Genomic DNA, 18,746 nt, shown 5'->3' on the forward strand with positions numbered 1-18,746 from the left:
CCGCGGCTCCTTTCTCTGCCTCTCACTCTACTGTAGAAACCTGTGGCTTCACAGCTCACACGCAGCTGGCCACCTGTGTCTGGGCTTTACATGCCAGCTCTCTCTAGCACAGCTGCATCGGAGGTGAGCAAGGAACAGTGAGCAAGGTCATTCATGACCCCTGCAGAGCCCGGCACTCCAAGCAAGACAGGATGTTACGTGACACCGTGCTCGAATGCACAGAAACCCAGCAGTTCCAGGCACCAGACGTCATGGCGTTTGGGAAGTCTCTGGGGGTGTGAAAGAGAAGAGCAGTCCCTCTTCTCTCTAGGTGCCCATGCTGTATGGCCTTAAGGTAAAGCTTGGACACCTGTACAAAGGGCATGGCTTTCTCTCCACGGTCTGCTACTGCTCTGCCTCCCCGCGGCCGCAGAAAGGGCAATTCCTTCCCAGGCTGCAAGGGAAGCGCAGCTGCACAAGCACTGCCCTGCGGGCAGGCATCTGGAGTGCAAGGCAGAGCTCTGTGCGCCAAAAGCAGGCCAGCTGGTGACCCCCATCAAAGGCCACTATCACCTGTGTACAAGGAGCATGCCTCTAATTTCGGAAGCAGGCAGGCTCCTCTCCAAACTCCGGGACATCCGCTCGAACGGCAAAGTGCTCACCGATGTCCTTCCGCAAGAGGCAAACATTGTCTTCACGGCCAACCCTTCCCGGAAAGCCTCCTTCCTTTCTCACTTGTGAAAGGCTGCAGAAAGTTTGCCTGGGGGGAGCTGAGCACAGCTGGTTTGCCCAGGCTGCCCCTGTGCAGTGCACTGTGGGGCAGGGACTCCCAAGCCTGCACCATCCAAGCTGGCCCCACCAAGGCAGCCCAGCTGAGCGAGGGCGGTGCCGGGCTCCCCGCCAGCCCACCTGCCTCTCCGCACCGTGTCCCGCACCAGCCCCAGGGCCTCGCTCCCGAGTCTCCCGGAACAGGCAAGGCAGAGCCGCTATTTCCACATCGCCGTACAAACTGCTGCCCAAACCCTGCCGGGAGAGCAGCTTGGCTCGCTGACAAAGGCCGCGTTAACGAGGAGGCAGGGAGCTCCTTGCAGCCCCCGACATGAGGGCACAGACAAGGCGCAGGCCAGGGGGACAGCGTGTTTGGTAAGTGAGCACACGTCACCCTCCCCTTTGTGCCACCCCTTGCGTTGTCCAGGCCCTCTTTTGTATGTTAAAGTGTCCTTCAGGAGGAAGACAACCCATGTCCGGGGCTGCAGGAAATGCCACATGCACATCTTTGGGGACCAAACGGTGATGCCGTCACACCTGCTTCACTCTGGAGAAGCTCGTCTTGTTAGAGAAATACTGTGAGGAAAACCTTGCAAATAGTTCACAAGACTCAAGGACAAGAGAAAGAGAAAAACAGTACTGCAAAGGATAACCAGCTCCAGCTAAATAACCTGGATGAAGCCACAGCGCTTTGAAGAATGCGAGGAGTAGGTAAGGCAGAAAGAGCAGAGTAACACAGAAGTGACCTTAGGTTCATTAAGGCTTATTAACATATTAAACTTCACACCTCTAAATGAATAATGAGATGGAAATGACATGATAATGATGTTACCGCCTCTTCTTCGCCTCCTATGCTCATTAACAGGAATGTGAAAGCGCAAGCGCAGAGCGATTACCTGAGGTGATGAAGCTGTAACCAATAGTAAGATTTGTATAAAGTACTCCCTGAAAAGTGTGTACAAATCCAGAATGAGAGGGGGAGGAGGTGTGCTAGCTTTGTGGGTTTACCACCTAGCACCCATCTCTGTGCAGAAATGAAATAAACCAATATCTCGACCCTGTGTGTCTATTGGGTGCTTGCACACCGGGTAACAGAACCCACGTTTTGGGACAACAGTTTGGCGACCCAGATGGGACTTGCCAGAAGGCCTTGCCCGGATCATCTTGCCGTTCCCGACAGCGGACTGGATCGGATCGAGCTCCAGCGCGCACCGACCTCTTGATCGGGGAGTCCTCTGACCTCCCTCCCAAGTCGGGACGACCAGAGACTCAAAGGTGCAACGCCGACCAGAGATATTTGTGCCAGGGCGAAAGGGGGTGAATCTTTGGATTGGTGAGTTTAGAATTTACTTACTTCCACGGAAGAAGAGCTGAGAGTGCATAAAGGAATAAAGTCGCACGTAGACGCTCGACAAGGGTTGCCTTAAATTGACCAGAGGGGTCAGAGCTGAGTGCACACAAAGGTATGGGAAAAAAGGTATTTCTAGGTAATAAGGTTGGTATTTCTAGGTAACTGACATGGGATCAAGCCAGTCCAGGATTCCTCCCTGTAGCCCTTTGGGTTGTATTTTGGAACACTGGGATATCTTTGGTGGAGATCGGATGACAAAAAAAGAAAAGAATGAGAGGATATTGTAATCAGTGGTGGCCAATGTATAAGCTGGAATGTGATGAGCAATGGCCAAAAAATGGGACCTTGAACTATAACACTATGTTCCAGTTACTGCTGTTTTGTTGCCGGAAGGGGAAGTGGGATGAAATACCCTATGTGGAGGCTTTTATGCCACTACATAGGGAACCAGGAATTCAAAGGGAATGTGGACTTATAAGTGAAGAGGAATCTGTAATGGTTGCAGTAGGAAAGAAGGAGGAGAGCGGGTATTGTGCTAACAGAAAGATTCTGAACGGAGAGGAGCAGGAGGATGTACAACTACTGACAGTGCCCCCCTCTTGTGGAAATGATTCCGCCTCAGTTGAAGCATCGCCCCCCCCGCTAGAAAGCAAAGAGTCCAGCCCTGTTTCTGGCCGAACTAGGAGATGGAAACAACCTGTTATACAGGCTCCTTTGAGACAAGCAGTGGGACCAGAAGGGCTGCCAGTATTTGTACATGTTCCTTTTACAACCTCGGATTTACTAAACTGGAAGCAGTCTATTGGATCATATAGGGAAAATCCTGAGAAGCTGCAGCAGCTTTTGGAGACTATTATGATAACTCATAATCCTAACTGGGGAGATGTGCAGGCGCTGTTGAGTACTTCCCTGACGGGAGAAGAAAAGAGGCTGGTAACTGATAAGGCAAAAGAAGAGGGAGAGAGAAGGGACAGAAAGGGGGATCCTGAGGTCTATTTACCCACCAGAAAGGATCCAGAGTGGGATCCAAATAGGAGCGGGGGTAACGGCTATTGAGGCAGTATCAACAGCTAATTTTATACGGGGTTCGGTACGGGGTTCCGAAACCAAAGAGTGTATCAAAATTGTATGAAGTAATGCAAGGGCCTGAAGAAAATCCCTCGGCCTTTTGTGAAAGATTATGCGAAACAGCCAGAAAACAGACAGACCTGGATCCAAATGAGGAAACGAATCAAAGGCTGATTAATATGCTCTTCAGTGGCCAGTCAGCTCAGGATATTAGGAAGAAGCTACAGAAGGTAGATGGAGCTGGGGGAATGTATAGACATTCTCAGCTGATAGAAATAGCGTGTAAGGTATAAAAGAATCGAGATGAAAAGAGAACAAGAGAAACACAAAATCGAATGAAACTACAGGCTTCTATCCTGGCAGCTGTGCAGAGGAATGAATTCCAAGGCAGGGGCAGGGGCAGCAGAAGAGGTAACAGAGGAGGAAGAAGTGGAAGGGGAGGGAGGCCAGGAGGAGGCCTCCCTAGACCCCCTTTGGGTCCAAATCAATGTGCAGTTTGTAGACAGGAAGGGCACTGGAAAAAGGAATGTTCAAATCGAAGAAGGATAACAAAGCTACAGAGCCCAGCAAACACCGACCTAATTATGCTAGAGGAGTCAAATAGGGAATGAAGGGGACCGGGGGAGAAAATGAGAATTTCCTCAGCTGATGCCCTGGTTCCACTAAAGCTGCGGAATGAAACTATAGATTTTTTATTAGATAGTGGAGCTACTCATTCAGTGATAACTAGCTGTAAAGGACCCTTAAGTAAGACTACTACCACTATTGTTGGGGCTACGGGAAGGAAAGCTTTGAGGCCATTTTTGCAACCAATGGAGTGTACGATTGGAGGTACTAAATTGACTCAGGAATTTCTCCATATGCCAGAGTGTCCCCTCCCTTTATTAGGACGGGATTCGCTATGCAAACTGAATGCGCAGGTGACCTTTTCTGAGAGTTCCGTGCAGCTCCACAGCCCTCCAGAATCGGCACGGAGAGCACAAATCTGCCTTTTGGTGGGCTCAGCTCCAGACGATAACAGTGCAAGTATCCCTTCAAGTGTATTGGATGCGGTGATTCCCTTGGTTTGGGCCTCAGCAAAGCCAGGGAAAGCAAAAAACGCGACTCCGCTCAAAATAGAGCTCCAACGAGGAGCGAAGCCAGTTCAAGTGCATCAGTGCCCTGTCAAGCTAGAAGCACGTAGAGGATTGGAACCCCTAATTAATGCCTTCTTGCAATATGGCTTGCTTAGAGAGTGTCAGTCTGAATTCAACACACCCATCCTGCCGGTAAGGAAACCGCGCTCCCAAGAATATCGACTGGTCCAGGACCTAAGGGCACTGAACCAAATAACAAAAGATATCCATCCAACTGTGCCAAACCCATATACTCTTCTAGCCTCGGTGCCTGAGACTAGCAATTGTTTTACAGTGCTAGATTTAAAAGATGCTTTTTTCTGTATTCCTATAGAAGAACAAAGCCAGACAATTTTTGCCTTGGAATGGGAAAGTCCCACTACGAGGAGGAAGGAGCAGTTATGCTGGACGGTTCTTCCTCAAGCATTCAAGAACAGTCCTACCCTGTTTGGTGAGATCTTGGCCAAAGAACTAGCCCAATGGCAGGAAGGTAACAAAAATGTCACTCTTTTACAGTAGGTGCATGACATTTTGGTTGGAGCGGATTCAGAGCAAATATGTTTAGAGGCGACAGTGAGTCTGTTAAATTTTGGGGGACTTGCCGGGTATCGTGTTTCAAAGAAAAAGGCTCAGATTGCGAAGAAGGAAGCCCAATATCTTGGTTTTAAAATATCGAAAGGACAACGTGCACTAGGAGCGGAAAGAAAAGAGCCTATATGCCGAATTGCAGTACCCCACACGAAAAGACAGCTGAGGGGATTCTTGGGAATGGCAGGATTTTGCCGCATATGGATCCCTAATTTTGGGCTGATAACTAAACCTTTATATGCAGCCCTAAAGGGTCTGGGAGAACGGTTAGAGTGGACCCCGGCATGCCGTGCTAGTTTCGATGAAAGGAAAAAGAAATTGATGGAAGCTCCAGCACTGGGACTCCCAGATATGGCTAAACCCTTTCAATTGTATGTGCACGAGCGGCAGCAGGTGGCCTCGGCAGTAATGACCCAAATGCTTGGGAGCTGGCAAAGACCGGCGGCATATTTTTCTAAACAATTAGACGAAGTAAGTAAAGGATGGCCGGACTGCCTCCAGGCTATAGCAGCCACCTTCTTAATAACACAAGAGGCCCGCAAATTGACTCTGGGACAGCCCTTAACTGTTTTCGAACCACATGCAGTATCAGCAGTTTTAAATCAAAAGGGGCATCATTGGATTTCCCCGAGCAGACTGGTAAAATATCATGCTGTGTTATTGGAACAAGGAGATACTACCTTAAAGGTGGTTTCGACCTTAAACCCTGCTACTCTGCTACCTGGTGAAGAGCAAAACGAGTTACAACGTGACTGTTTGGCCACTCTAGAGCAAGTATACTCTAGCCAGCCTGATTTAAAGGATGAACCTTTGCAGAACCCAGATGTGGAGCTATATTCAGATGGGAGCAGCTTTGTACAGAATGGAGAGAGAAAGGCTGGATAGGCAGTAGTGACTCAGTGGAAAGAAGTAGAAGCTAAACCATTGCCACAAAACACCTCAGCACAAAAGGCTGAAATCATTGCCCTTATACGAGCCCTTGAAATCGGAACTGGCCAAAGAGTAAATATATATACTGACTCAAAGGATGCCTTTGGGGTAGTGCACGCTCATGGAGCGATTTGGAAAGAACGAGGGCTCTTAAATTCTCAAGGAAGTTATATAAAGTATGGACAAGAGATATTAAGATTGTTACAAGCAATAATGGAACCCAAAGAAGTAGCTATAACGCATTGCACAGCCCACCAGAAGGGAAATAGTGAAGTGGCACAAGGAAACAGGAGAGCAGATATGGCAGCCAAAAAGGCAGCACTAGCAGGACAGGTGATTGGGGCTTTATTACCCAGTAGGAAAATACAAATGAGACCTCCTGAATATTCAGACAAAGAAAATCAATTGGCAGAAAGGCTAAAACGTACAAAAAATGCTGAAGGGTGGTGGGTCACCCCCAATGGACAAGTTTTAACTACAGCCAAAATGATGGAAGTGCTCCTCAAAAGACTGCGTGAAGAAACTCACGTGGGAGCAGATGCTATGATAAGCAGTGTGAAAAGATATGCTGTGGGATCAAAGATGCTATCAAATGCTGACCTTATTGTAAAAAGATGCCCCACCTGTTGTGCAAATAACCCCAAAATTCAGAAGAAACCACCCATGGGAGAACTAAGAAGAGGATTAACCCCGGGGGAACACTGGCAGATAGAGTTCTCTGAATTGTCTAAATGTGGTCGGTTTAAATATTTACTTGTTTTGGCAGATACTTTTTCTGGTTGGCCAGAAGCCTTCCCATGCTCCACCAATCGTGCAAAAGAAGTAATTAAAAGTTTACTAAAAGAGATAATTCCTCGATTTGGGATTCCTGAAGGTATATCCTCAGGTAATGGACCTCATTTTATTTCAGAGGTGGTTCAAGGCACATCCAAATTTTTACAGATGAAATGGGAATTACACACTCCATGGAGACCCCAGTCTAGCGGTAAGGTGGAAAGAACGAACCAAACACTTAAAAGGCATATTTCAAAACTGTGTCAGGAAACCCATCCTAAATGGATAGATGTATTACCAATGGCCTTGATGAGACTAAGAATAACCCCAAGAATCAAAGAGGGAGTAAGCCCTTTTGAAATACTTTACGGGAAACCTTACCCAATTAATGAAATAGGGAGACAAAGTGATGAAATGCATGTAAGAGGGGAAGAAATGTTGAGAGAGTATTTATTGTCTTTGTCCCGGGTACTAACATCTTTACGTAGCTACCTTAATCAACGTACCCCCCTTCCATTGTATTTTCCTGTGCATGACTTCAAGCCTGGGGATCTGGTTTATATTCGGACATGGAAAGAAGAGCCACTAAGAGAAAAGTGGAAAGGACCTTACCTGGTGCTTCTGACAACTCATACTGCAGTAAAGGTGGAGGGAATAAGTTCCTGGACCCACGATTCCCGAATTAAGACGACACCGTTGAATGACTCGTGGACTGCCACCCCCACAGAATACAGAAGTTAGGAAAGTGATGAATTGCACGTGGAAAACTGAACTCTTTTACATGGAGTTAGAGTGCTCTTAGTGTTATTAGGTGTTATTTTGCATTCTGATAGTAATGTTAATAATAGATAGAGCTGATTTATAAGAATATTGATTTGTTTAATCTAATTTGTTTGCTATAGAGTTAAGATGGAAAATGAGGACATTGTTAATTTTGTTATGCATGCTCATTGGTACAACTAACCTGATTCTGTAGCTTATACGGACCTTCGGAAAAAGTGACTCAGATTACTGCTTGCTTCTCTATTCCCCAAATCTCCCGGATTACCCATGCCATGGGAAATACTTAGAATTAACTTAGCATCCATGTAAGAATAATTGAAGTTGTTTAAATGAGACTTGCTAGATAAGTGATATTAACAAGTCTCAAAGGGGGGAATTGTTAGAGAAATACTGTGAGGAAAACCTTGCAAATAGTTCACAAGACTCAAGGACAAGAGAGAGAGAAAAACAGTACTGCAAAGGATAACCAGCTCCGGCTAAATAACCTGGATGAAGCCACAGCGCTTTGAAGAAGGGGAGGGGTAGGTAAGACAGAAACAGCAGAGTAACCCAGAAGTGACCTTAGGTTCATTAAGGCTTATTAACGTATTAAACTTCACACCCCTAAATGAATAATGAGATGGAAATGACATGATAATGATGTTACCGCCTCTTCTTTGCCTCCTATGCTCATTAACAGGAATGTGAAAGCGCAAGCGCAGAGCGATTACCTGAGGTAATGAAGCTGTAACCAATAGGAAGATTTGTATAAAGTACTCCCTGAAAAGTGTGTACAAATCCAGAATGAGAGGGGGAGGAGGTGTGCGAGCTTTGTGGGTTTACCACCTCGCACCCATCTCTGCACAGAAATGAAATAAACCAATATCTCGACCCTGTGTGTCTATTGGGTGCTTGCACGCCGGGTAACAGAACCCACGTTTTGGGACAACAGTTTGGCGACCCAGATGGGACTTGCCAGAAAGCCTTGCCCGGATCATCTTGCCGTTCCCGACAGCGGACTGGATCGGATCGAGCTCCAGCGCGCACCGACCTCTTGATCGGGGAGTCCTCCGACCTCCCTCCCAAGTCGGGACGACCCGGGACTCAAAGGTGCAACGCCGACCAGAGATATTTGTGCCAGGGCGAAAGGGGGTGAATCTTTGGATTGGTGAGTTTAGAATTTACTTACTTCCGTGGAAGATTATGTTGGATTATGTCACACGTAGACGCTCGGCAAGGGTTGCCTTAAATTGACCAGAGGGGTCAGAGCTGAGTGCACACAAAGGTACGGGAAAAAAGGTATTTCTAGGTAATAAGGTTGGTATTTCTAGGTAACTGACATGGGATCAAGCCAGTCCAGGATTCCTCCCTGTAGCCCTTTGGGTTGTATTTTGGAACACTGGGATATCTTTGGTGGAGATCGGATGACAAAAAAAAAAAGAATGAGAGGATATTGTAATCAGTGGTGGCCAATGTATAAGCTGGAATGTGATGAGCAATGGCCAAAAAATGGGACCTTGAACTATAACACTATGTTCCAGTTACTGCTGTTTTGTTGCCGGAAGGGGAAGTGGGATGAAATACCCTATGTGGAGGCTTTTATGCCACTACACAGGGAACCAGGAATTCAAAGGGAATGTGGACTTATAAGTGAAGAGGAATCTGTAACGGTTGCAGTAGGAAAGGAGGAGGAGAGCGGGTATTGTGCTAACAGAAAGATTCTGAACGGAGAGGAGCAGGAGGATGTACAACTACTGACAGTGCCCCCCTCTTGTGGAAACGATTCCGCCTCAGTTGAAGCATCGGCCCCCCCGCTAGAAAGCAAAGAGTCCAGCCCTGTTTCTGGCCGAACTAGGAGATGGAAACAACCTGTTATACAGGCTCCTTTGAGGCAAGCAGTGGGACCAGAAGGGCTGCCAGTATTTGTACATGTTCCTTTTACAACCTCGGATTTACTAAACTGGAAGCAGTCTATTGGATCATATAGGGAAAATCCTGAGAAGCTGCAGCAGCTTTTGGAGACTATTACGATAACTCATAATCCTAACTGGGGAGATGTGCAGGCGCTGTTGAGTACTTCCCTGACGGGAGAAGAAAAGAGGCTGGTAACTGATAAGGCAAAAGAAGAGGGAGAGAGAAGGGACAGAAAGGGGGATCCTGAGGTCTATTTACCCACCAGAAAGGATCCAGAGTGGGATCCAAATAGGAGCGGGGGTAACGGCTATTGAGGCAGTATCAACAGCTAATTTTATACGGGGTTCGGTACGGGGTTCCGAAACCAAAGAGTGTATCAAAATTGTATGAAGTAATGCAAGGGCCTGAAGAAAATCCCTCGGCCTTTTGTGAAAGATTATGCGAAACAGCCAGAAAATGGACAGACCTGGATCCAAATGAGGAAACGAATCAAAGGCTGATTAATATGCTCTTCAGTGGCCAGTCAGCTCAGGATATTAGGAAGAAGCTACAGAAGGTAGATGGAGCTGGGGGAATGTATAGACATTCTCAGCTGATAGAAATAGCGTGTAAGGTATATAAGAATCGAGATGAAAAGAGAACAAGAGAAACACAAAATCGAATGAAACTACAGGCTTCTATCCTGGCAGCTGTGCAGAGGAATGAATTCCAAGGCAGGGGCAGGGGCAGCAGAAGAGGTAACAGAGGAGGAAGAAGTGGAAGGGGAGGGAGGCCAGGAGGAGGCCTCCCTAGACCCCCTTTGGGTCCAAATCAATGTGCAATTTGTAGACAGGAAGGGCACTGGAAAAAGGAATGTCCAAATCGAAGAAGGATAACAAAGCTACAGAGCCCAGCAAACACCGACCTAATTATGCTAGAGGAGTCAAATAGGGAATGAAGGGGACCGGGGGAGAAAATGAGAATTTCCTCAGCTGATGCCCTGGTTCCACTAAAGCTGGGGAATGAAACTATAGATTTTTTATTTGATAGTGGAGCTACTCATTCAGTGATAACTAGCTGTAAAGGACCCTTAAGTAAGACTACTACCACTATTGTTGGGGCTACGGGAAGGAAAGCTTTGAGGCCATTTTTGCAACCAATGGAGTGTACGATTGGAGGTACTAAATTGACTCAGGAATTTCTCTATATGCCAGAGTGTCCCCTCCTTTTATTAGGACGGGATTCACTATGCAAACTGAATGCGCAGGTGACCTTTTCTGAGAGTTCCGTGCAGCTCCACAGCCCTCCAGAATCGGCACGGAGAGCACAAATCTGCCTTTTGGTGGGCTCAGCTCCAGACGATAACAGTGCAAGTATCCCTTCAAGTGTATTGGATGCGGTGATTCCCTTGGTTTGGGCCTCAGCAAAGCCAGGGAAAGCAAAAAACGCGACTCCGCTCAAAATAGAGCTCCAACGAGGAGCGAAGCCAGTTCAAGTGCATCAGTGCCCTACCAAGCTAGAAGCACGTAGAGGATTGGAACCCCTAATTAATGCCTTCTTGCAATATGGCTTGCTTAGAGAGTGTCAGTCTGAATTCAACACACCCATCCTGCCGGTAAGGAAACCGCGCTCCCAAGAATATCGACTGGACCAGGACCTAAGGGCACTGAACCAAATAACAAAAGATATCCATCCAACCGTGCCAAACCCATATACTCTTTTAGCCTCGGTGCCTGAGACTAGCAATTGTATACAGTGCTAGATATAAAAGATGCTTTTATATGAATTCCTATAGAAGAACAAAGCCAGACAATTTTTGCCTTGGAATGGGAAAGTCCCACTACGAGGAGGAAGGAGCAGTTATGCTGGACGTTCTTCCTCAAGCATTCAAGAACAGTCCTACCCCGCTTGGTGAGATCTTGGCCAAACAACTAGCCCAATGGCAGGAAGGTAACAAAAATGTCACTCTTTTACAGTAGGTGCATGACATTTTGGTTGGAGCGGATTCAGAGCAAATATGTTTAGAGGCGACAGTGAGTCTGTTAAATTTTGGGGGACTTGCCGGGTATCGTGTTTCAAAGAAAAAGGCTCAGACTGCGAAGAAGGAAGCCCAATATCTTGGTTTTAAAATATTGAAAGGACAACGTGCACTAGGAGCGGAAAGAAAAGAGCCTATATGCCGAATTGCAGTACCCCGCACGAAAAGACAGCTGAGGGGATTCTTGGGAATGGCAGGATTTTGCCGCATATGGATCCCTAATTTTGGGCTGATAACTAAACCTTTATATGCAGCCCTAAAGGGTCCGGGAGAACGGTTAGAGTGGACCCCGGCATGCCGTGCTAGTTTCGATGAAAGGAAAAAGAAATTGATGGAAGCTCCAGCACTGGGACTCCCAGATATGGCTAAACCCTTTCAATTGTATGTGCACGAGCGGCAGCAGGTGGCCTCGGCAGTAATGACCCAAATGCTTGGGAGCTGGCAAAGACCGGCGGCATATTTTTCTAAACAATTAGACGAAGTAAGTAAAGGATGGCCGGCCTGCCTCCGGGCTATAGCAGCCACCTTCTTATTAACACAAGAGGCCCGCAAATTGACTCTGGGACAGCCCTTAACTGTTTTCGTACCACATGCAGTATCAGCAAGTTTAAATCAAAGGGGGCATCATTGGATTTCCCTGAGCAGACTGGTAAAATATCATGCGGTGTTATTGGAACAAGGAGATATTACCTTAAAGGTGGTTTCGACCTTAAACCCTGCTACTCTGCTACCTGGTGAAGAGCAAAACGAGTTACAACGTGACTGTCTGGCCACTCTAGAGCAAGTATACTCTAGCCGGCCTGATTTAAAGGATGAACCTTTGCAGAATCCAGATGTGGAGCTATATACAGATGGGAGCAGCTTTGTACAGAATGGAGAGAGAAAGGCTGGATAGGCAGTAGTGACTCAGTGGAAAGAAGTAGAAGCTAAACCATTGCCACGAAACACCTCAGCACAAAAGGCTGAAATCATTGCCCTTATACGAGCCCTTGAAATCGGAACGGGCCAAAGAGTAAATATATATACTGACTCAAAGGATGCCTTTGGGGCAGTGCACGCTCATGGAGCGATTTGGAAAGAACGAGGGCTCTTAAATTCTCAAGGAAGTAATATAAAGTATGGACAAGAGATATTAAGATTGTTACAAGCAATAATGGAACCCAAAGAAGTAGCTATAACGCATTGCACAGCCCACCAGAAGGGAAATAGTGAAGTGGCACAAGGAAACAGGAGAGCAGATATGGCAGCCAAAAAGGCAGCACTAGCAGGACAGGTGATTGGGGCTTTATTACCCAGTAGGAAAATACAAATGAGACCTCCTGAATATTCAGACAAAGAAAATCAATTGGCAGAAAGGCTAAAACGTACAAAAAATGCTGAAGGGTGGTGGGTCACCCCCAATGGACAAGTTTTAACTACAGCCAAAATGATGGAAGTGTTCCTCAAAAGACTGCGTGAAGAAACTCACGTGGGAGCAGATGCTATGATAAGCAGTGTGAAAAGATATGCTGTGGGATCAAAGATGCTATCAAATGCTGACCTTATTGTAAAAAGATGCCCCACCTGTTGTGCAAATAACCCCAAAATTCAGAAGAAACCACCCATGGGAGAACTAAGAAGAGGATTAACCCCGGGGGAACACTGGCAGATAGAGTTCTCTGAATTGTCTAAATGTGGTCGGTTTAAATATTTACTTGTTTTGGCAGATACTTTTTCTGGTTGGCCAGAAGCCTTCCCATGCTCCACCAATCGTGCAAAAGAAGTAATTAAAAGTTTACTAAAAGAGATAATTCCTCGATTTGGGATTCCTGAAGGTATATCCTCAGGTAATGGACCTCATTTTATTTCAGAGGTGGTTCAAGGCACATCCAAATTTTTACAGATGAAATGGGAATTACACACTCCATGGAGACCCCAGTCTAGCGGTAAGGTGGAAAGAACGAACCAAACACTTAAAAGGCATATTTCAAAACTGTGTCAGGAAACCCATCCTAAATGGATAGATGTATTACCAATGGCCTTGATGAGACTAAGAATAACCCCAAGAATCAAAGAGGGAGTAAGCCCTTTTGAAATACTTTACGGGAAACCTTACCCAATTAATGAAATAGGGAGACAAAGTGATGAAATGCATGTAAGAGGGGAAGAAATGTTGAGAGAGTATTTATTGTCTTTGTCCCGGGTACTAACATCTTTACGTAGCTACCTTAATCAACGTACCCCCCTTCCATTGTATTTTCCTGTGCATGACTTCAAGCCTGGGGATCTGGTTTATATTCGGACATGGAAAGAAGAGCCACTAAGAGAAAAGTGGAAAGGACCTTACCTGGTGCTTCTGACAACTCATACTGCAGTAAAGGTGGAGGGAATAAGTTCCTGGACCCACGATTCCCGAATTAAGACGACACCGTTGAATGACTCGTGGACTGCCACCCCCACAGAATACAGAAGTTAGGAAAGTGATGAATTGCACGTGGAAAACTGAACTCTTTTACATGGAGTTAGAGTGCTCTTAGTGTTATTAGGTGTTATTTTGCATTCTGATAGTAATGTTAATAATAGATAGAGCTGATTTATAAGAATATTGATTTGTTTAATCTAATTTGTTTGCTATAGAGTTAAGATGGAAAATGAGGACATTGTTAATTTTGTTATGCATGCTCATTGGTACAACTAACCTGATTCTGTAGCTTATACGGACCTTCGGAAAAAGTGACTCAGATTACTGCTTGCTTCTCTATTCCCCAAATCTCCCGGATTACCCATGCCATGGGAAATACTTAGAATTAACTTAGCATCCATGTAAGAATAATTGAAGTTGTTTAAATGAGACTTGCTAGATAAGTGATATTAACAAGTCTCAAAGGGGGGAATTGTTAGAGAAATACTGTGAGGAAAACCTTGCAAATAGTTCACAAGACTCAAGGACAAGAGAGAGAGAAAAACAGTACTGCAAAGGATAACCAGCTCCGGCTAAATAACCTGGATGAAGCCACAGCGCTTTGAAGAAGGGGAGGGGTAGGTAAGACAGAAACAGCAGAGTAACCCAGAAGTGACCTTAGGTTCATTAAGGCTTATTAACGTATTAAACTTCACACCCCTAAATGAATAATGAGATGGAAATGACATGATAATGATGTTACCGCCTCTTCTTTGCCTCCTATGCTCATTAACAGGAATGTGAAAGCGCAAGCGCAGAGCGATTACCTGAGGTAATGAAGCTGTAACCAATAGGAAGATTTGTATAAAGTACTCCCTGAAAAGTGTGTACAAATCCAGAATGAGAGGGGGAGGAGGTGTGCGAGCTTTGTGGGTTTACCACCTCGCACCCATCTCTGCACAGAAATGAAATAAACCAATATCTCGACCCTGTGTGTCTATTGGGTGCTTGCACGCCGGGTAACAGAACCCACGTTTTGGGACAACAGTTTGGCGACCCAGATGGGACTTGCCAGAAAGCCTTGCCCGGATCATCTTGCCGTTCCCGACAGCGGACTGGATCGGATCGAGCTCCAGCGCGCACCGACCTCTTGATCGGGGAGTCCTCCGACCTCCCTCCCAAGTCGGGACGACCCGGGACTCAAAGGTGCAACGCCGACCAGAGATATTTGTGCCAGGGCGAAAGGGGGTGAATCTTTGGATTGGTGAGTTTAGAATTTACTTACTTCCGTGGAAGATTATGTTGGATTATGTCACACGTAGACGCTCGGCAAGGGTTGCCTTAAATTGACCAGAGGGGTCAGAGCTGAGTGCACACAAAGGTACGGGAAAAAAGGTATTTCTAGGTAATAAGGTTGGTATTTCTAGGTAACTGACATGGGATCAAGCCAGTCCAGGATTCCTCCCTGTAGCCCTTTGGGTTGTATTTTGGAACACTGGGATATCTTTGGTGGAGATCGGATGACAAAAAAAAAGAATGAGAGGATATTGTAATCAGTGGTGGCCAATGTATAAGCTGGAATGTGATGAGCAATGGCCAAAAAATGGGACCTTGAACTATAACACTATGTTCCAGTTACTGCTGTTTTGTTGCCGGAAGGGGAAGTGGGATGAAATACCCTATGTGGAGGCTTTTATGCCACTACACAGGGAACCAGGAATTCAAAGGGAATGTGGACTTATAAGTGAAGAGGAATCTGTAACGGTTGCAGTAGGAAAGAAGGAGGAGAGCGGGTATTGTGCTAACAGAAAGATTCTGAACGGAGAGGAGCAGGAGGATGTACAACTACTGACAGTGGCCCCCTCTTGTGGAAACGATTCCGCCTCAGTTGAAGCATCGCCCCCCCCGCTAGAAAGCAAAGAGTCCAGCCCTGTTTCTGGCCGAACTAGGAGATGGAAACAACCTGTTATACAGGTTCCTTTGAGGCAAGCAGTGGGACCAGAAGGGCTGCCAGTATTTGTACATGTTCCTTTTACAGCCTCGGATTTACTAAACTGGAAGCAGTCTATTGGATCATATAGGGAAAATCCTGAGAAGCTGCAGCAGCTTTTGGAGACTATTATGATAACTCATAATCCTAACTGGGGAGATGTGCAGGCGCTGTTGAGTACTTCCCTGACGGGAGAAGAAAAGAGGCTGGTAACTGATAAGGCAAAAGAAGAGGGAGAGAGAAGGGACAGAAAGGGGGATCCTGAGGTCTATTTACCCACCAGAAAGGATCCTACTCTTTTACAGTAGGTGCATGACATTTTGATTGGAGTGGATTCAGAGCAAATATATTTAGAGGCGACAGTGAGTCTGTTAAATTTTGGGGGACTTGCCGGGTATCGTGTTTCAAAGAAAAAGGCTCAGATTGCGAAGAAGGAAGCCCAATATCTTGGTTTTAAAATATCGAAAGGACAACGTGCACTAGGAGCGGAAAGAAAAGAGCCTATATGCTGAATTGCAGTACCCCGCACGAAAAGACAGCTGAGGGGATTCTTGGGAATGGCAGGATTTTGCCGCATATGGATCCCTAATTTTGGGCTGATAACTAAACCTTTATATGCAGCCCTAAAGGGTCCGGGAGAACGGTTAGAGTGGACCCCGGCATGCCGTGCTAATTTCGATGAAAGGAAAAAGAAATTGATGGAGGCTCCAGCACTGGGACTCCCAGATATGGCTAAACCCTTTCAATTGTATGTGCACGAGCGGCAGCAGGTGGCCTCGGCAGTAATGACCCAAATGCTTGGGAGCTGGCAAAGACCGGCGGCATATTTTTCTAAACAATTAGACGAAGTAAGTAAAGGATGGCCGGCCTGCCTCCGGGCTATAGCAGCCACCTTCTTATTAACACAAGAGGCCCGCAAATTGACTCTGGGACAGCCCTTAACTGTTTTCGAACCACATGCAGTATCAGCAGTTTTAAATCAAAAGGGGCATCATTGGATTTCCCCGAGCAGACTGGTAAAATATCATGCTGTGTTTTTGGAACAAGGAGATATTACCTTAAAGGTGGTTTCGACCTTAAACCCTGCTACTCTGCTACCTGGTGAAGAGCAAAACGAGTTACAACGTGACTGTCTGGCCACTCTAGAGCAAGTATACTCTAGCCAGCCTGATTTAAAGGATGAACCTTTGCAGAACCCAGATGTGGAGCTATATACAGATGGGAGCAGCTTTGTACAGAATGGAGAGAGAAAGGCTGGATAGGCAGTAGTGACTCAGTGGAAAGAAGTAGAAGCTAAACCATTGCCACGAAACACCTCAGCACAAAAGGCTGAAATCATTGCCCTTATACGAGCCCTTGAAATCGGAACGGGCCAAAGAGTAAATATATATACTGACTCAAAGGATGCCTTTGGGGCAGTGCACGCTCATGGAGCGATTTGGAAAGAACGAGGGCTCTTAAATTCTCAAGGAAGTAATATAAAGTATGGACAAGAGATATTAAGATTGTTACAAGCAATAATGGAACCCAAAGAAGTAGCTATAACGCATTGCACAGCCCACCAGAAGGGAAATAGTGAAGTGGCACAAGGAAACAGGAGAGCAGATATGGCAGCCAAAAAGGCAGCACTAGCAGGACAGGTGATTGGGGCTTTATTACCCAGTAGGAAAATACAAATGAGACCTCCTGAATATTCAGACAAAGAAAATCAATTGGCAGAAAGGCTAAAACGTACAAAAAATGCTGAAGGGTGGTGGGTCACCCCCAATGGACAAGTTTTAACTACAGCCAAAATGATGGAAGTGTTCCTCAAAAGACTGCGTGAAGAAACTCACGTGGGAGCAGATGCTATGATAAGCAGTGTGAAAAGATATGCTGTGGGATCAAAAATGCTATCAAATGCTGACCTTATTGTAAAAAGATGCCCCACCTGTTGTGCAAATAACCCCAAAATTCAGAAGAAACCACCCATGGGAGAACTAAGAAGAGGATTAACCCCGGGGGAACACTGGCAGATAGAGTTCTCTGAATTGTCTAAATGTGGTCGGTTTAAATATTTACTTGTTTTGGCAGATACTTTTTCTGGTTGGCCAGAAGCCTTCCCATGCTCCACCAATCGTGCAAAAGAAGTAATTAAAAGTTTACTAAAAGAGATAATTCCTCGATTTGGGATTCCTGAAGGTATATCCTCAGGTAATGGACCTCATTTTATTTCAGAGGTGGTTCAAGGCACATCCAAATTTTTACAGATGAAATGGGAATTACACACTCCGTGGAGACCCCAGTCTAGCGGTAAGGTGGAAAGAACGAACCAAACACTTAAAAGGCATATTTCAAAACTGTGTCAGGAAACCCATCCTAAATGGATAGATGTATTACCAATGGCCTTGATGAGACTAAGAATAACCCCAAGAATCAAAGAGGGAGTAAGCCCTTTTGAAATACTTTACGGGAAACCTTACCCAATTAATGAAATAGGGAGACAAAGTGATGAAATGCATGTAAGAGGGGAAGAAATGTTGAGAGAGTATTTATTGTCTTTGTCCCGGGTACTAACATCTTTACGTAGCTACCTTAATCAACGTACCCCCCTTCCATTGTATTTTCCTGTGCATGACTTCAAGCCTGGGGATCTGGTTTATATTCGGACATGGAAAGAAGAGCCACTAAGAGAAAAGTGGAAAGGACCTTACCTGGTGCTTCTGACAACTCATACTGCAGTAAAGGTGGAGGGAATAAGTTCCTGGACCCACGATTCCCGAATTAAGACGACACCGTTGAATGACTCGTGGACTGCCACCCCCACAGAATACAGAAGTTAGGAAAGTGATGAATTGCACGTGGAAAACTGAACTCTTTTACATGGAGTTAGAGTGCTCTTAGTGTTATTAGGTGTTATTTTGCATTCTGATAGTAATGTTAATAATAGATAGAGCTGATTTATAAGAATATTGATTTGTTTAATCTAATTTGTTTGCTATAGAGTTAAGATGGAAAATGAGGACATTGTTAATTTTGTTATGCATGCTCATTGGTACAACTAACCTGATTCTGTAGCTTATACGGACCTTCGGAAAAAGTGACTCAGATTACTGCTTGCTTCTCTATTC

This window comes from Rhea pennata, chromosome 3, assembly GCF_028389875.1.
Source record: "Rhea pennata isolate bPtePen1 chromosome 3, bPtePen1.pri, whole genome shotgun sequence".
Lineage (NCBI taxonomy): Eukaryota > Metazoa > Chordata > Aves > Rheiformes > Rheidae > Rhea > Rhea pennata.